Below are 24,613 nucleotides of genomic sequence, written 5' to 3'. Positions count from 1 at the left end.
CGTACAGATAGTACCTACAAGCACCTTCCCATCACAGTCCTTCTGCCAAGCCCTGATATTCACAAAATGAAGCTGGGGCTGCAGATCTAGCGGAGTATCTAGGCAAATGGAGAAACGAGAAGGGGACCACTGTGCCCTTGACCTCCAACGCTGAGAGAGACAGACAGCCTGGACAAAAAGCCACCATCATCTTTATGACTTCCAACAGTTTGCAGATAGAATAGAGTAAGAAGGGATGCGGGAGAAGAGAAGAGGAGGCAGGAACACAAGTTGTGAAGGCTGAGAGAGAAAACTGCTTGGCCCGGGCAGCATCAGGGGCTTAGCTGTGCCTGGTAACAGTGCAGTCAACAGGCAGCCACCAAATAGCCAGCAAGGAGCAAAAGTAACAGCTGTCGAATGTGAGTCCCAAACAAGCCCAGGATTTTTGGCTGCTGCTTGAGAGGTTGGTTACACATGACAAAGTGACATTCAAGACTCTCAGAGGCAACAGTGCGCTCAGCTTGGCACAGAACTGGGGCCGTCCTGGTCCGGATGCCAGGAGAAGTCATTAAATAGCAGCCACGGTTACAGCCCTGTGGAAGAGGCAGTGCCCAGCTCTCAGTGCCCTCAGAGGAAGCCAGGGAAGGGGCTGCAGAGGCAGGAAGCCAGGGTATCAGTTCTAAAAAACCCCAGGCCACTGTTCCATTTCCCAGAAAGAGTCCTTTAAGAAATGTATGGCGACTCAACTCCACCCACACCTCCAATGTGAACCTCAGCATTCATCCTCAATCCGGCACAGATACAAGAACAGGCCTCTGTCTCTAAGGGGCCAGGAAGAGGCGAGACTGCTGTTTCTAGGATCTCCTGAGTCCTAAGCTGGTACAATTCCAGAGGGATCAGCAGGGTCAAGACAGCATGGCCACAATCTGTGTTCTACAGAGCACAGTGTCACAAGGGAACAGCTCAGGGAGACTTGGGATGCATCTCTTTTTAGATATTCCCTGTCCAGCCTTGCTCTGCACAATGGGATACCCTCTAATCTACACAATCCAGTATGGACATCATGAGTGGAGGCTGTGCGGACCTACTTGAGTCAGTGACTTTAAGATTTCATTCAATTTTAATTGATACACAGTGAACCAGTCCCACACGGTTCGGGATACTGCATCAGAGAACACTACCAAGCTCTAAAGCAATCACTTCACACACAAGTTTCCAGGTCAACATGCGTCATTGTCGAGCCAAAAGAAGGGAAATGGCATGTCACGTCAAGATGGCTTGAATGTCAAGAAGGGCTAACGGAAGTGGAAGATCATGCATGCTGCGAGCTCTGGACCACATTCAGTTGGTTTTTCAACTCTCCTGACACTAGGGGATATACTTCTTGAGACTTTTATCTATCCATTGATTGGCCAGAACTCGGAAACTTGGGAATTTCTGAGGCATGGTCATGTTGCCATTGTGGCAAGGGGTCTCTTGATGACCTGAGCTGACGATCTCCTTCCTTTCACAGCACCATTTAGGGTCAGACAAATGGCCTGGGATGCCAGGATCAGGGAGCTGAAGGGATGCAGGAAGTTTATCATGACATCATCATCAGAATCCTCTGCTTTGAGCTGATGAAGGCTGAGCATTAGTCATACATGGCTCTGCAACAAATTGTGCTAGATTTTAACAGTTTAGACAACAAATATTGACCATCCCATGCAATTTCTAGAAGCCAAGAATCTTGCAGTAACTTTGCCAGATAGGTTCTGGTCCAAGGGGCTGTAGAATCAAAAGCTTGCCAGGAGCCAGAGGAACCACTGCCAGCTGGGCTCACTGCCGTGATGTCAGAAGGCTTTTCCCCAGGGATGAGAGAGCATCGTCCAGACATAGAACTTGGCAAGCGATCCAAGTGTGAGAGAAAAGAGAAGCCATTACGTATCTATAGCCTAACCTGGCAACTCCATAAGCCCCTTCTGCCATGCTCAGTGCCGCACAGACAAATCTGAACAGACTCTGATCGAAGATGAACCCAAGGTAGCAGGAAGACCTGGGGTCACCTTCGGGACAAGGCTTTTCTCATGAATCCATTCTGGATACTGAGCTCAGCCTTTCTCCATTTCAAACAGTCCACGTTTGGTAACACGTCTCTTTAGAACACGTGAATTCATGCCCACAAGGGGAAACCCCTGCCAGCCAGTTCTCTGGCCACTTCTTGAAGCTGTGACTCTCTTGCTCAGCTTTTGCTTAAATTCAGTGCCTGCCTGGATGCCTCACCTGGAAATTCTTCCTTTCAAGGTCTTGCTTACAGATGTTTGAAGACCGTGACCAAGATCAGAGAGCCAAGAGCAGAGAATACTATTCACCGTTCCCCAGCCCACAAGACGGTGTCCCATGTTGTGAGACCATGTGGTAACAGGCACCAAGAGGACCATCCCATATATGATGTTTGTTCTTAGTGCCTAATTTGCCCCTGCAGGAAGGCCTCATGGAACTATCCAACAAGCCCAACTGAGCCCTCTCCCATTCCAGACATTGCATGAAGCCAGCAAGAATGTCTCTCAAAGAGTCACGGTTTCACCCCCAAGTTTTAATGAAGCTGAATTGTATTAAGGTAGACGAGGTTGCTTCCCTCTTAAGTGACTTGGAAACAGGAGTCAGCATGTCACCGGGTCTGGGCCATTCACTCTGATACTCGAGGGCACAAAACAGTGGACACCGAAGAGGCCGGTGTGGGGACACTCGTTTTCTCCTTCTTAATTCTCAACTAGCACCACAACGTCAGAGACTTGAATTTTCCATTGTTCTGGAAATGTCTTCAACGCCCACAAGTGCACCAGGGAGTTTAGGTTCTGGGTTTACAAGTAAGTTTCCACACGAAGGTGTTTTTATAAATAAAGAATTAACATAGAATGAGGGCAACCATTCTTACATACGATTTGGTGCCACTGAGGGATATGGGGGTATGTGGAGTAAGTGGTAAGTGATGGGGAGCTAGGGTGCCATATCATGTTAAACAAAGAAAATCTGACTAGTCTGGGAGCTCTGGGATCCACCAGTAGGTTCATATATGGCCGAGTGATCTGGATTATAAAGGAAGCCCCATAGCACATTGTGGAGCCTTTGACTGGCCAGCTAATGCTGTCCACAGGCACAGAGCATTCTGAATGGTCATTCGGCCCCTCAGGTTTATAGATAGGACATGGTATTAAGGAGGAACAGCTGGCTTCCCAAACACCGGGATCCATAAGAAAAGGCATCAGAAATCCACAGAGCTACCGAGCTATCTCCAAAGCACAGACTTCACAGGTTCACCACACGGCCAAGACAGGAGCCTCTGCAGTGCTAAAAATATCTAGGTGATCAGGGCCTTGGCCCTCTCCTCTCTTACCCTGTGGCCCTACGGAACTCACCAGGCAGCCTTGCCTGCCTGATTGGTGTGGTCTCTCTGTACTCCTTCAGTGAGGCACCCTGCATGGGGATGCTGCTGCCAAGCCCACATGATGGCACAGACAATGTGGCAGATGCAGCCACAGAGATGAGCCGCATCAGAAGGCAGCGCCTCCCAAGCCCGTAGCGACAGGGATGGTCGCCCTCCTCCGTAACAAAGACAGCATTTGCCATGAAATGTCAAGTGATAGCTACTTACCCCACAAGGCCAAATACCCTCCCACGGGGCACTCCAGGACCAATAGTGATTTTCTGGCTGAGAATGGCATCCACCGGTGTCATGGATCCAAGTCTAAGTGGTCTCTGTGGAGCACGGCCAGGAGCCCAGTGCTAACCCATCATACGCGCTGGGTTGAGAGCATTGGCATTAGCCTCTTGCCATCGCTTCTGGTGTCTTGGAATTCCAAGGAGATGCACAAAGTTCTCCAGTGCCAAAGCCCTACACTGGTGTGCAGGCAAATTATTGCAGATGAAACGGAGCAGGGAAGACTGGACCACTGGAGATACTCAAGAGAAAGGAGAATGTCTGTGTGGACACGGTGGGGTAGAGAGAACGCTGCGCTCCTGTACTGGCTGGCTCCACGTGACACATGAACTCTGACCTCAGAGTATGATATTTTCTAGCAGCCCACGAGAGGCATGTGTGCTCCTGGTATTAAAATGTAGAGATGGAAAACAGAGCTATCCAGTACTCTCTGGATACACACCTCAGGGAGATGAAGTCAGTCCGTGGGAGGGACACCTGCATTCCCATGTGCAATGTGACAGTGCCTAAGAGCCAAGATGTGCAATCAACCTGAATGCACTCCAGTGGGTGAGCAATAAAGATAGAGTGATGCATTTATACCATGTAGCATCACTGCGCCATAAAAAAGCAATCATGTCATCTGTAGTAGTACAGATAGAACTGGAGTCCAGTATAGTAAGTGAAATAGGCCAGGCATGGGAAAATCAGCGCTTCAAGTCTCACTCACTTGTAAACATGGACAGAGAGAGAGAGAGAGAGAGAGAGAGAGAGAGAGAGAGAGAGAGAGAGAGGCTGAGATGCTGAAACAGTGATCATAAAACAGGAGCCTGCCAGTAGACAGGCCCAGAGATCTTATGGACCACACAACCACTCCTGGCCATTACATATGTGGCAGGCTGCTTTATTCCCATCACCATATTACATCTGTATGCATCCCGCAATTCCATGTCTTAAGCCTCAGTTGCATGAGATCAACCCCATGCTCTGTGTTCTTGAGCACAGAGAGCTGCGAAAGAGACATGGAGATACACAGCATGCCCAGAAACCACGGAGCTCTTTGCAAGGGTGACCTTCGATGGAGGGGAGGCTGGCTGCGCCCTCCCACCTGACAAGAAAGCCACCTCGAAAGGAAAAAGGTTGTGCCAGCTCTGGAAGGCATGGGAGCCTCCCTTCCTGTATCCCGTTACCTCATGGCCTCTTATCTCATACCCATTATGAAAGATTCCACAGCTCATGCCAGAACCAAGCACTGGCCAAGGTGTGCAGCCCTTCTGAGGGAGGGATCCTCCTTGAAAGAGACCTGAACATCTCTTGGGGGCTTTCCTGCTCGCTGCCTCCATGTGTTCTTCTTGTCTGGCTTCTAACCTCCTCAAGTTCACAGGTATGCAGAAGACCTGAACACGGGTAAGTTTTCAGCCGTTCTAGACATACCCTTAGTACCTAGCATGGCAGTGACATTCACGGTATAATGATCGCATGTCACAGGTCTGCAGATGACCTGAAGATGGGCAAGTTTTCAGCCATTCTGGACACAGCCTTAGTACCTAGCAGGGTAGTTACATTTTCTCAACTTTACAGCTCAACACACGGGCTTCTTTGTGTGGTGGGCACTTTGCTCAGTTTTGTGCCTTCTCACCATCTCCCTTCCTACGATGAAAGACATCCAGAGCATAGACAATGTCATGGTGTCAAAGGGTCTGTGTAGAACCAACAAAGGGTGACTCTTCTGTCTGCTTTGCAGACTTTATAGACAGAGAACCTTTGTTCCTGTTCTAGGCATGCCTCTCAGCTCATACCCAGGACCCAGGGTCAGGTTTGACCCCGTTGCCCCTGCAGAGCACGCTACCTCCATCCTATTTTCTAAAAATTCCTTTCTCACTCTGGCAGGTGTATGATGCAGACAGATTGTCCCCAGCTTCTCTGGCCTAGGGAAAACACCCTTGACTTGCCAGAAAACCCATCTTCATGGCCTTCTTAGAGACAGATTTATACAAACACAATTCTTCTCTAAGTCAACAAGAAGCAGGCACAGTCTCTTTCAGAGCTAGGACCTTGTGGTCATGGTCTCCCTAAGAGACAGGATACATGAGTATAATCCTCCTTAGAATCGGAGCCACATGGAAGGGTCAAAATGAAGACCGAGGATGCCTGACTATGTCTCCTGATGTCTGGGCCGCTCCTGCCGTCAGCCCACATCATGGAAGTAGGGGACAAGCAGGAAGGGCAGAAATGCTATGTGGTGTGTGTTGACTGTGTATGGGTCCTGTATAGGTCATACTTAGAATGACAGTGACTACCAGAACAGTAGGTATGATCTACCTGCACAGGACAACTTTAGTTACTTACTATACATTTCCCAGATCTAGAGAGCTAGTGGCCCCTGACGCCTGGTGCTTCAGGGTCACCCGTAGGTGCTTGAGTTTGGTAGGACTGAAGAACAGGGTCCAGGGATCTATAAGACAGAGCTGTAGCAATTAGAGAATGTTGCCTTTGGTTTTCTGTGATGTCCTGGCTCATAAAGAGCTCGTTACAGCTGCCCGTTACCCTTTCCGTCAGGCTGATGCGCTCTCTCCTCTGCACACCCACAGCACCTGGGTTCAAACCTTTCTGGCAGGCATTACTGCCCCAGGTGTTTGATTATTCTTGTTCCTTTCTCTTCTCATTCAAATTATGTTTGCTGAACTCTCCTACACACTCATTCTATGCTAGAAACTGGTAGGACAAGCAAACAAAGAGTCAATGGCCCAGTCAGCCAGCACCGGCTCTCTGGCTGGACAGAAGAAATAGGAGGCCCCCTATGAAGCTTTCTGCTCAGCCGCCAAGGACAACAGCCACCCTCACATCTCAGACAGGAGTGTCCCTGAGAATGAGTAGATTTCTCTGCCACACCTTCACAGATTCTTTAGCGCAGTCTCATTAGCAAAGCATGCCTGTTCGCACTACAGTGCCTACAGCAGTCATTGCATTAACGCTGCACTACAGTGCCTACAGCAGCCATTGCATTAACGCTGCACTACAGTGCCTACAGCAGCCATTGCATTAACGCTGCACTACAGTGCCTACAGCAGCCATTGCATTAACGCTGCACTACAGTGCCTACAGCAGCCATTGCATTAATGCTGCACTACAGTGCCTACAGCAGTCATTGCATTAACGCTGCTTCCTTTAGCTGCACACTTCTCCAGTGAATTCATTACTAAAAAGAAAAAGAAAAGTTTTATAGACCCTACCACATGCAGACACTATGCTAGATACCTCGATAGTACAGATAGTGAGGCTGGTTGTGGCGCTGTAGAATCCCGCTGATCACTGTACCTGCACTTTATCTATGAACCTCATAGAACAGTCCTGGGCTTCTCCCTAGTCTCACTGAGCCAGTTTTCACTTTAACAGGACACCAAGGAAGTTGTCACTGAGGTTTGGAGAAAGCTGCCTGAGGGAGGCGATGACAGACACAGACACACACACACATAAGCAGATAATTCACTGATTCCCCTGACAGAATTGCGGTGAGTATCGCAGGTGGTATTTACTAAACGCTAGCTGTGCCCTGCCCTGCCCTTTCCCTCCTGCAGCCACAGGTTTCATTATTCCCATTTCCAGATAAGGAAAACTGAGCTTTCCGGGTTGGGTGTGGGCTCTCGTTCGTGCATTCGGAGCAAGACGTGTAGACTCAGTTAGGATTTGTTTGAATCCACTCAGCTGAAGCCTAGTGGGGGTGTCAAAGCCAATGCTGCCACAATCCATGGGAAAGTCTGCCAGCCAAAGCCCCCACATTCTTGAACACCTGCCACTCGTGTGACTTGGAGACCAACTATCTGCCTAACTCTATGGTGTTTTGCCAATGTAGGTCCTGGTAAATAGGACTACTCTTTACTCTCCCTCTCATAAACACCCCAATCACTTGAGTCCCCCGCCCCAAGAACAGTGATCAATCATGTCCAGAGGAAATCTAGATGGGGGTCAGAGACCAGAGATATAGAAAACCAAATCAAACACCATGCCCTAAACAGGCCGCTGTCAGTCCCTCCCTGCAATAGGAACTGTGCTTCTAACCTCACTGGTTCCTCCCAAACCTCTGTTTATCAGGGTGGATACTTTCCAACACAGCACTCACCATGCAAAGAAATGAATGTTTAGCCAATGGTGAGACCCCTAAAGACACAAAACTCCTTGGGAGAGAGAGGGGTGGGAGAGAGAGAAGGGATTCACAACAAGGTTTATCTCTAGAGAGAGCACCTGGGTACTGAGCCCCGGCAGAGCAGGTGTTCCCATGTGATGAGCAGGTGCAGCCAGATGGCCCAAGCCTGGCCAAGCCTCCAGCCAGATGGAGTGCTTGTTCAGGGAAGGGAAGGGAGCGCTGAGCCCTCAGGGGATCCCCACTGACCAGCCAGCCCCTCTTGCAGGCTCACATCTGCATGGGCTTTAATGACTTGTGAAAAGAAGGAGCGGCTCAGAGATCTAACTTTTGGCAGGCATATCTGTGGGTACACCAGCTATGTAATTCAGCTGTTCAGCTGCAAGAAACTGTTAAGCCAAGTGGCTTTGAAAGGTACAAGCAAGTTCATTAGTTCACTTTTGCAATTACTGCACCCTGGACCTATGGTGTTTTATCACAAATGCAAATATATGTTTCTATTTATATATTAAAGTTATGTTTACACTCTGTTGATGAGAAATTCTAAAATATACATTTTCACAGTCCACTGTTCTGTGGTATTTTCTACATTGCTGGGGTACAGTAGCAGTCACCTCATTTGTACCATTGAACACATGATACCATGCACCTTTGGTTTTTTTTTTAAGATTTACTTATTTTTATTTTATGTGTATGGGTGTTTTGCTTGTGTGTATTTCTGCGCACCATGTGTGTGCCTGGTGTAAGACTAAGGGTGTTGCATCCCCTGCAACTAGAATTACTGTGGGTTGTGTGGGTGCTGGGACTCAAACCTGTGTCCTTTAGAGAGAAGCCAGTGGTCTTAACCACTGAGCCATCTCTCCAGCCTGTCTTCTATTGTGGTGTGGGAGGTCCTTCTGGATATATGTTGCTTTTATTGGTTAATGAATAAAGAAGCTGCTTTCAGTCAATGGCTTAACAGAATATAGCGAGGCTGGAAGATAGATAGATAGATAGATAGATAGATAGATAGATAGATAGTAGGCCAAGTCAATGAGAAGCCATGTAGCCCCACTAGAGATAGACGCTGGAAGGAACTTTATCCGGTAAGCCACAGCCACATGTCGATACACAGATTAATGGAGATGGGCTAGTTTAGGCTATAAAAGCAAGCTAGAAATATGCTTAAGCTATTGGCCAAACAGTATTTCAAATAATATAGTTTCTGTGTGATTATTTTGAGTCAGGGTGGTCGGGAAATGGACAAGCAGCCTCCGGCAACACTATTGCTCTTATTGTTATGCCTTGTTTTTAAGTAAATTCAGATTTTGTTTAATCCTGTTCATATGGCTATGATTGCTTTTGGTGGAACACATCAACCCAAATTAAAAGCCAAAGCACAAAAGATTTTTCTTTTTACACCTTTAGGTTTTCTTACCACAGCTGCAGATAAGCCATCACCCAAGGGAAGCTAGCCTTCTCTGAGGAAGGAAGGTACAGGAACTAGGAAGGGGAGTATGTACCCATGACAAAGTTTCTCTATGGAAACTCTCTCCAAAAAGTAAGATTTCCCCAGGCATTAGCTACTTCACTTACACTCAGAGTTTTACTCAACTTCCTATGAACTGTACATCCTACCAATAAAATGAGGGACGTTTAAACTAGAGAGTATCTGTGACTCTTCTCAGAGAAACATCGTCCTACCTACGATCCGTATCCCACTACACCATCCAGTTCTTTCAGAACATGCAAGTTTGACACTACCCTTAAATACGAACATTTCTATAGTCAGGTATGATAACACGTGCCTTTAATCTCAGCACTCAGGAATCAGAGGCAGGCAGATATCTGAGTTCAAGGCCAGCGTAGTCTACATATCAAGTTCAGGCCAGTGGGGACTAGTGAGTGAGACCTTCTTTCAAAACAAAACATACAAACAAAAAGAGCATTGCCATAGCCTTATAATTTTAAAGCAGTGATCAAACCAGACACTAAGTAATGCCAGTTCTCTGTTCAGAAATAAGGTTATACACAGTAAGCTGTTAGGTCATCACATCTGTTTCCATAGTGACTGCTACATGTTAAGGTAGTTCACGGAACTACAAGTCTGATTTCTTTCACATCTACACTTCCTCAGCTTGGAGAAAGGTCTTCAAAAGTGAGGAGCTAGGTAGTCAATACTGTTAATTTACAGCTGCTGAAATAATCTGGTGAGTATGAATTATAGAAAGAATCCAACTGCATATCCCATTTGATTTGACTGGGAATAGCCCACAAGTCAATCATAGGTAACCCTAATCCAAAGGCAACCCTGCTGGGAAAGTCTTGTCTTCAGGACCCTCAGGGTCCTTGTGTGCCGGAAGCAATAGGGAGGAACCCAGCAATCACCTAGTAGTAACTTCTGAATAACCCGAGACTGCTTTGTGAGAAAAAGGCTAGGAAGGGATTGGAAAGATTCTTGGTACCCTCTGCCTTTTCCCTTCATGAGGAGGTACTCTAGGGCAGAAGAAAATACCCTGAGGACACAGCGCCTTCTCAGGGAACCTAACCAATATTGCCCTTAGGAAACGAGATAACTGGTCTACCCCAGGCTGAACCTAGACATGGACCAAATACCTGAGTATAGAATCATTAAAATAACCTCAATGTTGATTCCTTGATTAATTTTCAAATATTTATTGAGATTATTTGTTTTAGAAAAATTGACAAATTATCTACCATAGTATAAGATTCAGTTCCTGTTCTCTGTAAGTATTCAATAAGTTCTTGAGTGTAAGCGGGAGGTGTAAATATACAAATTCTTTTTACACCTTGCAGTAACAATCCAGTTAGAAATGAGTGGATTAAACTAGGCAGCAGAAACTGTTCAAAAGAAGAAAACCAACTGGAATCCTGGTCAGCAATAAGGACAACAAGCGCAGTGAGTACAAGGGATCTCAGGACGAAAAAGGGGGCTGCAAAGACAGTGTAGTCAGTAAAGTATTTCCTTGTAGGCATGAGGACCTAGGTAAGATTCTGACATGGTGTCTTAGTTAGGGGCTCTATTACTGTGTAGAGACACCATGGCCATGGCCACTCCTATAAGGGAACACATTTAACTGGGTAGCTTACAGTTCAGAAGTTCAGTCTGTTATCAGCACGGTGAGACACGGCAGGGTGCAAGAGGGCATGGTGCTGGAGAAGGAGCTGAGAGTCCTATATCTTGCTCCTCAGGCAACAAGAAGTGGTCTTACACACTGGGCATGGCTTTAGAATGAGACCTCAATGCCTGCCGCCAGAGTGACACTTCCTCTAACGAGGCCACACCCACCTCAACAAAGCCACACCTCCTAATAGTGTCACTCCCTGACATTATGGGGGCCGATTACATTCAAACTACCACATATGGTGACACACAGTTGTAATCTCAGCACGAGGGAGGCAAAAACAACATAGATCCCTGCATGGGTCTTACTGGACAGCCAGCCTATGTTTCAAAAAAAGTGATGGGAAGCACTTGAGGAATGATCCCTGAGCCCTGAGGCTGCTCCCCATACACCACACACACACACACACACACACACACACACACACACACACACACACACAGTGTGGGGGGAGAAAAGAGAGAAGAGAGGGTAAATAACAGCATGATTGTGATTTCATCTGTCAAGAGTTCAGACAACAAAGGATTCACCCTGGGTTTTAGTTCAGTGCAATGTCCTTCTATTGGCCATCACTTCCCAGTCAGCCTCAGTGGTCCACAATCAAATAAAGTAAAGGATTGATCCTGTCCAGGTGTCCTGAGCCCAGACTGTCACTCCTCCTCAACGCCGTCAGGAAGACAACAGGATACAGAAAGAAGACCTTGTTTGTGCTGAGCCAGGCGATCAGGCCTTGCCCTGGGGCCACCGACCTTCCTGGTGTTATGGGACCTCACAGACAGTAGCCTGCTATTAATTTTGAAGATGGAGTGAACTTGAGCGATGGACTGAATCCACTCACAGCATACAGAAATGTGTTCTCTATATCCAGAAAGATGCAGGTTCTTTTTATTAGCACTTGCCAGTAAAAATCCCTCCAAGTGGAAATTTTAGAAATGACTGACTGCTGTTACAGATCTAAGTCTGGGATCCAGGTAGAACCAGGGCCCAAAGCTTCTTACAGTCTTCTTGGAGGTTGAACTCACTGGACGCCATTGCCATCAGTCTTCCCCTGAAGCATCTGGAGTCTGGGGCAAATCATGTTCCTGACCCCAAGGTTTCAAAAGCAGGAACCTCCCTGTCAAGTTCAGGTTTGCATCTTTAGGTCCTTTTTGAGAGGACAACACCATCAGTTTTAGAATCTGAAGGTTATATGTGGCTCCCAGCACTTTTTTAAAAAATTCACTAATAAAATATATACTAGAGTTTGGTCAGAATACTATTGTTTGCAAATGTCATGTGATTAATCTGGAAAACCCTAGAGGATTCATTAAAAACTGCTCCAGTTTGGACAATGCAGGAAAGGATGCCGTGCCTGCCTTAAAGAGAACTATCCCATGACAGTAAGCAAGCACTTGGCCCCTAATCTTAGGATATTCAAGAGTTAAAAGGAGCCTAGAGAAGAAACAAAAAAAGAACAGGCAGGCAGGGTGGGGGCTGCAAGGTATATAGGACAGGCTGGAGCTCCAGCGTGCTCAGACCCATGGGGACTCGAGGGGCTGTTTCAGGCAGGAACAACATGGCCTGCCGCATTATATCAAGATCTCGTGGCTCCTGAGGAGAAACAGGTGAGTGGGGTAGAGAGCGTGTGTAGAGGCTACCTTACTGCTGTTGCCCACTGAGAACGCTGGGTGAAACTCAGAGACTTCTGAGTTAGAAGGAGCTGCTCGGCTTCTGATGATGGGGACAGCCCTGCATCGTGGGCTGGTTATGAAAGAAAGAGAGGCGCGAATTCTGGGGAGGTTTTATCAATGGGATCCACTGTATAAACTGAACATTCCGCAGTCTTGGGATAGGCAGCCCAGTCTGGGTATCTGGGGTCATCCGTTGTCTCTGTCTGGCCAAAGGTAGGCTCACATGAAAACCCTTTTGTAAGGATTTACGCAACAGTGATAGGAGATTTTAAAATGCCCTGTGCCTTGTACCCACACAGCTTCTCTCGTGGTACAAAGCTTATTCTGACAACAGCAGGACCTCAGCAGACTCTTCTCTGTCCTCTGCTCCCTCCCTCCCTGGCACTTCCCCTCATTCCCTACCCTTAGCAACCCTCCCTGGCCCGCCATCCTTCAGCTGGACTCTGCCTTGCAGGCTCTTCCAGGAGGCCACTTACTCATCCCCTGCCTACCGCAGCCATGGCCCCAGCATCTACAGATGTCTAGAGCCTTACAAAGCCTGCATCTGTCTCTTCATTTTGTCTCGGCAATCTCGGACATGAAATTGCCCACCGTGTCCTTCTTCTGCCTCGCAGTGACCTTTTATGGGGAAAGGCCCCACGGATTCCAGCATTTCCTGCTCCTGTCTGGAGCTGGCCTGCATGGCAGCGACCCATGGGGCCATTCTGTCAGCCCAGGCGTTTAATTAACTAATTACAACCTGCTGACTTGCATGCCCAGATCGCTGTGCTCAGAGGGCAGCTTCTTCCAAATCATTATTACAAGCCCACATACATCTGATAGGTCTTCCCTGAGGGGATGGGGTGGTAATTGGTGCTTCCAACAGGAGGTTCTTGCAGATCATCAGAGCCCAGACCAAGTGTCACCATCTGCCAGTGTTTGTTTCTGGCCCCACCCCACATCTCACAGTGTGACAAGGCCGCAGCTGTAGTGTAGGGGACCGAAGGACACGGGAAGAGCTGCCCTGCCAGACCTGCCTGGAGTATAATTCTCCCCCGCTGTGCTCAACAACCAGGGCTGGAGAAATGAGCTGATGAGAATCAAAATAACCTCACAAGGATGACCTGGCCAGAAGTCTGGATTTCTAATTAGGGCAGAAGACAAAACTTGTCCAGGTCACGGCTTTCTATTCCCTGAGAGGCACAAGACTGGAAAACCCATGGGTCTCACCCAGATGTGGGGCCTGGACATGCAGGTTTGTCGTGGTAGTGCCTGCCAGAGAGTGATGGGGACAGGCTCTCCAGTCCTAGAACCTAGACACAGTACGTCCCCAAGAGATTCAGGGGTCAGCATCTTCTCTGCACCGAGGGGCATCAGCATAAATGAAGGCCCACCAAGGAGTCCAGAAGGACACCCGCCATAGCAAACTGACGCCTTCCCTACTCCACAGCCTCAAAGTCCTGGTGTCAACAGAACTAGGGGAAGAATGAGCACTTTTGCTGTTGTTTTCTGGCTTCTAAAGGATACAAGAAAGACTGAGCCTGCTGGCCACCCTGTTACTCTGTTTCCTGAGCTATCACTGGTTGTTTTAGTCTCTGTCACCCCCAGTCCCCAATACTAAGGACAGAATCCAAGGTCTGGCAAATGCCAGGCAAGCTCTCTATACGAGCTACAGGCTAGCCCAAGACCAAGTCTTTCTGACACAGAATCTCACTGTATTTTTAGAGCCTGCAGTGAAGATGGTCTTGCCTGCGCGAGTCCTGTCTAAGGACAGTTGATCGACCACACTGGCCCCATACGCTTGCGTCCCCTTTGTCAAATAAACTAACAAACACAAGACCTAACTGAAACGTGAATGTCTGGTGGACTGTGTTCTTCCTATCACACACACACACACACACACACACACATGCACACACACACAAGCATGCACCCGCATGCACACACAGGCGCATGCACACACATGCACACGTACACATATTTGACTCTTGTTCATTTATAAACAATAAAGGAAAGCTTCTTTTGGTGCCGTTTTACAAGACCCAGTGCATGTGTGGACGTGTGTAATAGCCCCAGCTTAGCAATGGAGTCTGACGCGCATCAACATTACCCTGTGAATGAAGCTCACTGACTCACTAACACCGTCTATTCTGCTAAGCGCTTTCTCTTTCTTAATAAACTGTCTCTATTGCTAACCACGTGCCCCTGGTCCAGTTCTTAAAATATCTAAGGACTTGAATAAGCACCCCTGGGACATCCCAGTGGGTTCCTTCTGGACTCAAACCTTGTCTGTGGATTTTAGTTTAGGCAAAGTCCGAATCACTACAGACTTCATGGCTGTGTTTCTGGTACTGAACCCCCTGATGTTTTGCCCACCCAGGAACTCCCTGCATCCCTTCGCACCCCATGTGCTGCATTCCATCTGCAACGTGAAGACTGTCACAAACTTTACTCTCATCCATCCTGCATGTTTTTAAGAAATTAAAAGAACCTCTTTTGTGTACCCTGATGCCACCATTCCCTTTGCTTTCCTGCCAGTCCTGTCTAAAGCATTTCCATGATCGTTCATAAAACACAAATCTACTGGAGATAAATTGCCTTTGCTTCTCTCAATCTGAGAACATATTTTGTCTCCCTTGGTAATGGGTACCTGGTAATGGATAGATTCTCCTCCTGGATACAAAATGTAAGGCTGCCAATGCGGGCTAAGAGAGGGGCAGGGCACTCCAATCCTGCTGCAGCACTTCCCTGGAAACCCCGACCTTGCTACTGCTCCTCCTAGAGAAACCAGACCCTGCTGCACTGCAGCTCCTCCCAGGGAACCCCGACCCTGCTGCAGCACCTCCTAAGAAACCCTGAACCCACTGCACTGCAGCTCCTCCAGGGGACTCTAAGACATGCTGCAACATAAATTAAAGTTTACCTTTTTTCAGAAAGAATGAGAGATGGGGGAGGAAGAAGGAAGAAAGGAAAGAAGGAATAGGAGGAAAAGAGAAAGGGAGGGGAGAGAAAGGGAGAGAAGGAGGGAGGGGAAGGGAAAGATGGATGAAAGGAAGAAATGGAGGAAAGGAGGGAGAGAAGGGGGAGGAAGGAAGAAAGATGCGTATATAAGAAAAAGAGAGAGATAGAAAGGAAGGGAGGAAAGAAGGGAGGGTAGATATGTATAAAACACATATGAAAAAGAGCCCTAGGGTCTAGCAATGGGCTTGGCTCCTGGAAGTTTCCCTCTGACTACTCGGGAGCCAGGGTCATCAGGACCATCTTCCCTGGGAAGTTACTTAAGCTAAACAACAGCATTTGCTGCCTGAGTAGTTTCTCCCTGGGTTTCCAACATTCTACTCATCTTCAAGAAAAGTCTCCTTCTACCTGTCTTAAGAAATTTTGTCCAGCTCCATGAAAGGCTGCTGCCCACAAGTGAGGCTCACAGACTGCCCAGCCCTGGGGTCGTTCCTGCAGCCTGTTTCTGCACCCACTAGGATATGAGTGGACACTTTGGTAAGAGAGCCACAAACCTTTTATTTTACTCAGCTTGAGTGTCTACACGATTTTCCAGGCCAAACCACTGAGCCACCCATGAGTCTGTTTTCGTCTGGGTTTACCTTAACTTCTACCTCTAGTCTGTCACCTTTAGTCCTAAAATACATCCTTGCAGTCCTTGCTGGGCTTATAGTCACTTCTGTCCTGCCTAGTCTTTGTCATCTGCCAGCCATCATCACCTTTGGCTGCAGTGGGCCTTTAAAATATAAAGAGGTTGAATGAGGTTCTGCATGTGCCAAACCCTGGGTCAACCCCAGCATTGCTGAAACAAATAAACAGCGAGAAACAAAGAGCAGATAGTTGCAGATGAAGTCTTCCATTCCTATGCCTCCCTGGCTTCCCTGTGCCATGGCACAGTCATACCTGTCCAGCTAGGGCAACCCTTCTCTGTTGCCTCCTACCTCAGAGGCTGAAAGCCCCATCCCTCAGGCTTATTCACCAAGAATGCCCGAGGCAACCACGTGTCTGGTCTTCAGCCTCAGCCTGATTCTGGCACAGTAAGTATTAAATGAATGAATGAAACTGGAGGAAGCTTAAAGGGTAGAGGGCCCATGACGCTGATTTGGCCTGCAGACAGATTTTGCCACCACCACTATGCCCTCCCCTGGCCCCTGCTGCTCACATAGTGTTTCCTTTTTAAAAGCTCATGGTGTCACAATGTCATGTTTAGATCTACATTCCCAGTCCCTGTGGGCACCTGCCTTCCACTTCTGTCCCTGCCTAGCATCTAAACATAAGTTGAGCTTGTGCGGGACATGATACACTGGGAGAAAGCCTGGGCAGGTCTCCTTCCTTGGGCGACAGCATCCAAGGAAGCAAGGAAGTGTGTTCCTGGGCATGTGGTTGCTGGGAAGGGATGCAGTTTCTGGGAAAGACGTTAGTTCAGGAGGATCCCAGGTCATGCCAGCTGTGGTGGTTTGGATTAAAACGGCCTGTGTAGGCTCATATATCTGAATGCTTAGACACCAGGAAGTGGCACCATTTGAAAGGATTAGAAGGTGTTGACTGGTTGGAGTGAGTCACTGGGGCCTGTGCCAGCCCTAGGCTTTATCTCTTAACTTATACATCAGGGTGTAGTTGTCGGCTCCGGCTCCTGGGCCTGCCTGCAATCTGCCATGATCCCTGTTAAGGTGATACTGAACTAGACCTCTGAAATGTAAGCAAGGCCCCAGTTCAATGCTTTCCTTCCTAACAGCTCTCTCAGTCATGGTGTTTCCTCCACATCCATAGCACTGTGGCCAAGACACTGGTCAAACACAAGGACTCAGGAACGTTCCTGCTATGGATGACAGGAACACTATGTGACCCCCAGCACTGGGGCATCTCTCCCTCTAAGCCAGGACTAGGGTCAGATACCTGGGCCCTGGGAAGCCCTGCAGGGCCAGCTGGTGACTAGGGGAAGCTGAGTGTCTGGGAGAGGCACTCATCCACCGTCCCCAAAGCTGAGATCCAGGAGCTTCAGTCTCTACTGCAGCAAGTCCTAACCCTGGCCTTAGATTTTCCCTGGTGTCTTAAGAACCTTATTGTGGGGCTTGAGATAGCTCAGGAGACACACAGGGAAATGGTGTGATTAGGGAAAACTGGTGTGATTAGGGAAAAGCCACAAACAGAGGGAAGCAGGATGAAGAGATGGAGACCTTAGGGTATGAACACGTCACTGTGGTCTCCACACAACCCCCTGATGTTCTGTTACAGGAAAAACAAAAACAAAAATGTAACTCTTGGGTTTAGAATAGGGAACCATCCCAGGCATCCTCTACCTGCTATGGCCCTTTGACACAAGGGAGAGCTCTCCCAGCGACTGTAAGAGAGGGTACTTCTATGGTCTGCCTTCTCAAGATGGATACCTGTTAATATTCAGACCATACCAGGTACTCTTTTCCTTCCCAGTGAGCATGTCTTCAGGGTGGTTTTGAGGTGACAAACTATGCTTTTCTCACACTGATACTGTGTTTTCCTCCAGGAAGTATCAGCTCAACAGGTACCATGGTCAAGGAGACCCTAGGTGGTTGGCATGGTCTCTAGCTGACTAACTGCAGGAGGTCATGACTATCTCAGCCCACAGCACCTTTTCAGCAATACCAGCTGCAAACCAAAAGTCCTTTTCCCAGCATCTCACTTCTTCTCGTGCAAGTCTGAAAGTTTGTTCTTCTGTTTTCAAGATGGAACCAAAGGGATTGATTTCAGGTCAGTGCAGTGAGGATGCAGAAGGAGCTCACTGGATACACAGGCCTGGAAACTCCATGTTTTCTCCCAGCAGAAGCATCTCACTTGGATCTCAGCCTAGATGGGCTTGGGATTGGGCTTTGCATAAGCATGGCCGCTCAGGACTCAGGCTCCCTAAGCTAGGAGAGTACTCCCTGATTCCTCATCTACACAACCAAGGAGCTTAAGTCCTGAGAAGAAGGATGATCAGGACCAGCCCTGACCCTAAAACCGGCCACTGCTGGCTCAACTGAAGAGTGTGTCTGTCTGTGCAACAGAGAAAGGCAAGCGGAGTTGGGCCACACAGTTATCTTTGACATACACTGTGGGGAGCCACCGTGGACAGTGGGGAGCCCTACCCATACTCCTGGCCTCTTTTCTTCCAGGAGTAATCACAGCACTTATCTGTCACAGCTGTGACCACGCTGCAGCCTGCTCCGCCACCACCAGGTTCCACCGGGCTGGAGGGAATCCTGGCAGACAGTGGGGCGTGTGTTCCCTGTGCAGCTATGAAATGGAAATGGAGATTTGCCAAAAACCCAAGGAGCAAACATTCTGGCAAGTTCTCAGGGACTCAGACTAGCTCAGCCAAGGCAGCCCCTCCCATCTCACGTCTTCCCTTTCTCCACTGCTCACAGTCACCAGGGGATGTGGAAGCCCCGGGGAAGGAAGTCAGGGATAAAAGGCAAGGACTGTCAGCAAAAGCGCTTGGGGGAGTCAGAGCTGCCAATCTCCACCACCATCAGCATCCTTGGCTTCAATGATGAGCCTGGGGAATGAGACAAACACTAGCCAGGTATTATCTTTTTCTCCTCTCATCTTAACCAAGATCATTAGTGAACCAACAATCTCCAAGTGAAATCAATTTCAGCAATTCAGTATTCATTGAATTTCACCATTCGCTTGCTGTCAGTGGGCCACATTTAGACCAAAGAGAGGAAGAAGCCAACAGGGAAGGAACTATCATACCTAGGGACCACGGGAAAAACTGGGAAGTAATTTGTCCATGAACTGTAGAGACGCTAGTGGAAGTCCACAAGGTCCCAGGATTCACTCACTATACAATGGAGGATCCAATGTCATATTGGGGTGGGTTGGGGAAAGACTAGGAAGTAATGTGTCCGTGAACTGTAGAGACGCTAGTGGGAGTCCACAGGGTCCCAGGATTCACTCACTATACAATGGAGGATCCAGTGTCATATTGGGGTGGGATGGGGAAGGATGGGAGCAGGAAGCAGGGTGCACCTGTGAGGTGCAGGCTCCGGAAGAAAGTATCTCTCCATGTGAGATGGGTTTGGTCATGTGGCACACAGGACTGAGCCTCTCCAACCCTCTGTAACCATTCTGTAACCCACGGATACAGAGATAATAGATGAAATTACTGTTTGATATGTAACAACAAACTCTCCAAACGTTATTAGTTAAGACCAGAACGAAAGAACCTGTGCTTGCTTGGACCAACTACCAAGGAATAAGGACTACTTGACAAAGTTCACCTGGAATTAACAGGCAGGAACAAAGACATTCTAAGAAGAGAAACTTCTCCAGCAGAACAGAATTCATAGAAGGAAATATATCGAAAGGGCATTTAGGAGATTGGCTTACACAATTCAGCATGGGTAGTTCAGCAATAGCTCTTCTCAGTGAAGATGCTAAGAGCCTGGTCTCTGCTCACTCAAGAAGGCCCAAGACCTCATCTGTGCCTGTCTGGCACTGAAGGACTGTAGGGTTCCTGGAGGAGTGTGGCCTTCAATTCAAACCAAAAGACTAAGGAATTCAGACTTTGATTTTAGTGAAAGATGGCATCAATGGACCCAACCATTCCAATAATGTAGCCAATGAAACCAACTCGGCTTGTGAATGGACTGTTATTCAATAAATTCTGACATGGTGAAAAACCACCAGTATCTCTATGCTGGGGCCTCGAAGTGCCTGGTCACCCGTGTGTCTAACGTGAGACAGCTCTACAACAGGCTGTTGTGTACATACAAACAGAAACTCTTCCTGCCGCGATCAGAGAAGGCAATTCCCAGTCCGCTTCAGCTGTTCTTGGGTGGTTCTGATTTTGAAGGGAAAGGGATTTCATGTAGCATTTCCATGTCCAGCCTTCTCAGGCCTAGGCTTGTACCCAGCTGCCATTGTTTTCCTCATAAATACCAGAGGCAGGGTGTCCACCCTTCCCTGCCTGAGCCCAAGATTTCATTTGTTTGGCTCTTGACAAATCCCATTGTCCGCGGGTGGACGCCACCTCAGCTGGCAGGGCTTTGCGAGAACACCCCGAAAGCCCGTCAAAGGCTCTGAGGGACAAAGCCCACCCTCATCCCCCCGCCCACCTCTAATAGTACCGCATGCCAGGGACAGCCCCAGACAATGCTACCAAGTCCAATGAGTCCCAAACCCTAACTACAGGCCTCGTGCTATTAAGATTAAGACGCTAATCCATGCTTCATCTCCGGTGCTTTGAGGCTACTTTTAAAGGTAATTCAGTGTGCCCATTTGAGGACTCAAGACACAAAACGTCAAGCAGAAGTGACCTTTGATTCCAGGGGAAGCTCTAGCTAAGGCTTCCACAGGTGAAGCCTTTAAAGTTAGCTTTTCTATTCCACCCTGACAACAGTGATTGATAACACGGAGCTAATCTCCTGCTTTTGTTCTCTGGGGGCAAAGGGTCCTGCAGCCCCTTTAGAATGTGGATCTTTTAACTATGAGGTGTGTGTAAGTCAGCCTGGGATTAATTCCCCCCAGGGAAATGTTCCCCGAGGACCCCTAGTTACTAAGGCCCTCCTGGATTGCACCTCTGTTCTTGTACCTTAGAAACTGAGATTCCTGTCTGGTCTCCAAGATCAGCATGGAGAGTTTAACCATCTGCAGAATTCACACGAGCTGCTCTTAACACAGGTTACTGGGAAGTGAGAGTCTACACTCCAAGTATTTAACCATGTTTCTCAAAGTGTTCTTTGACAAACTCCTGAACCGGCCCAGTGGCCTCTGCTCCTGCAGACGGCATCGCTGTGAGGCAGGTGAGCCAGGGAAAGCCTCTCCACACAACAGGGCTCAGTAACTTCAGGCCCCACTTGAACCTTATATCCAGGTATATTTTCTTAAGACGGTCTAGGCCCAGCTCCCTGAAGCTCTACATGACAATGTATAAAAAGCCATAATGAAAAATAAAAAGAAACAAGGAAATTAATTTTAATGAAGAAGTTAGTTAACACTAATAGATCTGAGAGGTTTTCACACCAGTGCGTACAATATGCTTGAAACTGTGAGCCAGTGGTAGAGGGAAAAACAGAGAGAATGGGAGATGGCAAAAATAAAAAAAGAAGAAAAGGACTTGGACATGTCAAAATCCTGATAGTGAGAGAGGCGGCAGAGGGATGGTGGAGGGGAGAAGATAAGGTTGACGTGACACCAACGCACACCACGGCGGGGAAAGTCCCAGGAGTCGTCAAAAATAATTATTCCTACTAATCAAAAGACAACCCATAACAGATCACCGTGTAATGAAGGTGGAGATGTTACCTGAAGACTAAAATGAAGGAACAGGAACACACACACACCAACCAATTAAATCCTGGCATAACTTCCAAAATACTTGAGAGCCATCAAATCATGGGCTCCGTGAAGCAGAGCAGATCCTGCTGTAAGCTGCCTGGAGCCTTCATTTCCAGTTCTTTCCCAATGTTTCTCACTTAAACATCAACTTTACAGTTTTAAGATTAAGCCAGGGCATAAAATATGAAATCTTCTTTATTAAAAAAAAAAGCAGGTGCATTTGTGCTTCAGGGTGTAAAGCATACTTACGTTTTCAGGAGTTACATATTCGTATTTAACATATTCAGAAAGCTAACCTCTGGGACCAGGACTCAAACTACACCTGAGATGCTTGTTTACTAAAGATAAAGCGACCATGACCAAACAAGATTACTCAGGGCTCTTTGTTTTATGCCCCATACTTTTATGAGTTCTACATAAGAAAAAAAATTAATTTTTCTTAAATGGTATCTACTCTTGGAATCTTGAAGCACTGGTTTAGAGACTTTAACCACATAGACTTTAAAGACACAAGAATTATTTTTCTAAAACAATAGCAACAAAAGTACTTAATCTGGACCTCAAAGCCATTCTTCAACCATTTCATTGAATTAGATTATATTAAACAATTTTTGAAATAATACAGATTAATTTTAAATCTTTTCAAATTAGTAAAAAGAAACTAGATTTAAAATTTAAATAGTCGATACTTTAATTCACGCTTGCTTCCATCAGCACAACTATTGCACCTGAACCATTAACTATGCCTCTCTGCTAAGATCTGCACACACCACACTTATACTGCCTGCTGTTCTCTTCCCCCGACACCCCAGAGCTCTGTGTGAGACTGTCTATCCATGTCAAGAGCTTGAAGCCAGGTCCATGTGGGCTTTGAATGCGGGCTTTCATCTGGACCTGGCTCTTGGGGTTGCAGATCCCAGAGCCATTAGTCTAACACCAAGGTAGCATAAGAAATCAGCACATGCAGAATTCGAGGAGGAAGTGCACCAGGACTCTCTGAAGCCTGCTGTATTTTCAGTATGAGGCCAACAGGGCAAGACGGAAGGTTTACCATATTTATCTCCATTCTAGAGATAAGAGCCTAGGACTTGGCTACTGGTAGGGTCCTGAAGGGACTCCAAGGGCCATTCCACCCTCCTCCTGGTACCACGTGAAGTTGCTCCAAATGGCCTGTGGAGGGCACTGATCTTGGCATTCATCTTCCAGCCAGGAGCTTCTTAGCATCAGAGAGACACGCTGTGGTTGCCCAAATCATACCCCTCATTAGTGGGACCAGCGGGACTTTGGCTCAGACTGGGGAAAGTGCCGAGGCTTTGAGGTCAGATGGACCTCAGAGGTTCAAACTGTAATCCACCTAGCAGATGGGAGGACCTGAGAAACTGCTGGCTCATTTCCTCGGCAATAAAATAAACAACATACAGTAGAAATGAGTGGCTGCCCACCCCAGACACACTCTGCGCCCACCAGCCAGATGGCCCACCAGCCAAGGATGGCGGGGCCTACGAGCAGATTACAACCGCAACCCTAGGCAGCTTCAGGTAACGTTTTTCCAGAGCCAGACACACCCACCTGTTGGCTCAGCCTCTAGCTATGGCTGATGGGCAGATGGAGCGGAGCCTGCAGGCTCACAGGACTAAACTCCTTATTTCCTGGCTGTTTGCTGACCCTGCCCTTCAGAGAGGGCAGAGCTGCATAGGCTGCAGGCAGGAGGAGAACCTGCACTGTCGTGACACCAAAACTTGGGACAACTTTTTAAAAATGGGTAAATGAATAGCTTTGCAGCTGAAATGTCTGCTGTAAGGCTACGACAGGATGCTATCTGTGCCCATAGTCTATTAAAACATGACCTGGCCCATTTCTGGGCCTGAGCTACTCACTAGTGCAATGCAGAGGATAACAGACCTCAGAATAATACCCTCATAGGGAAGGAGCCAGTGCCAGGTGGCTGTTTGGTTAACCAGTGATGGGAGGCAAGGCCCAGTAGTCTAACAGAGGAATGTATCTATATCTACACACACACACACACACACACACACACACACACACACACATTCAGGAGTGATGGACCAACCTCACACGCAGCAAAGCATCAGAAAGGTCTGAGAGAACACCACACAGTCGCTGAAAGTTGTGAGCATCCCGGGGAGGAGACAGGGGGATGTCAGCAGCCACCAGAAGGAAGCAAACCCTGGGGACCATTGCTGACAAGTTCGCACCTTGACTTTTCCTCCAGAAGGTACTGCTGGGCTCCCGGAAGACTAGATGGAGCATGGCAGGGTCTAGACCTGCAGTGCTCTGGGAGCTGTCAGGGACTAGAGTTCTGCCAACAGCAAGCCCAACCTCAAAGTCCATCTTGAGCCCGCTGAATCCACACAGGTTTGTTGGGGATCCATGAACTCATTACCACTAGTATAGGATCTGCACTTGGGGTCCGATGGGGCAATGGTCTCCCATCTAGCTGAGAAGCCAGCTCAGAGGCTCAGAGAGAAGGACCAGGAAGAAGCTGAGATACTTGGGAGGCTAATTTCAAGGACAGGTTCTACTGGCTCTGGGAGCTCCACCCAGTCTTTGAGAATGTGAGAAAATCTGTTTAGGAGTCAACCAGGGAGAAGCAAAGCAAGTGGGTCAGAGGCTAGCCCACCATCCACAACCCAGACAGGCTTACACAGCTGTGGTTCGGGGTTGGCATAGTAAGAAGACAGTAGACTGAGTAAAGAGCATGCTCTTGTCCAGAACAGCAGCT

The sequence above is a fragment of the Alexandromys fortis genome, unplaced genomic scaffold (assembly GCF_014885135.2).
Source record: "Alexandromys fortis isolate MF-2015 unplaced genomic scaffold, M_Fortis_MF-2015_v1.1 scaffold_23, whole genome shotgun sequence".
Classification (NCBI taxonomy): Eukaryota; Metazoa; Chordata; class Mammalia; order Rodentia; family Cricetidae; genus Alexandromys; species Alexandromys fortis.
Note: the sequence above shows the minus strand (reverse complement) of the source record.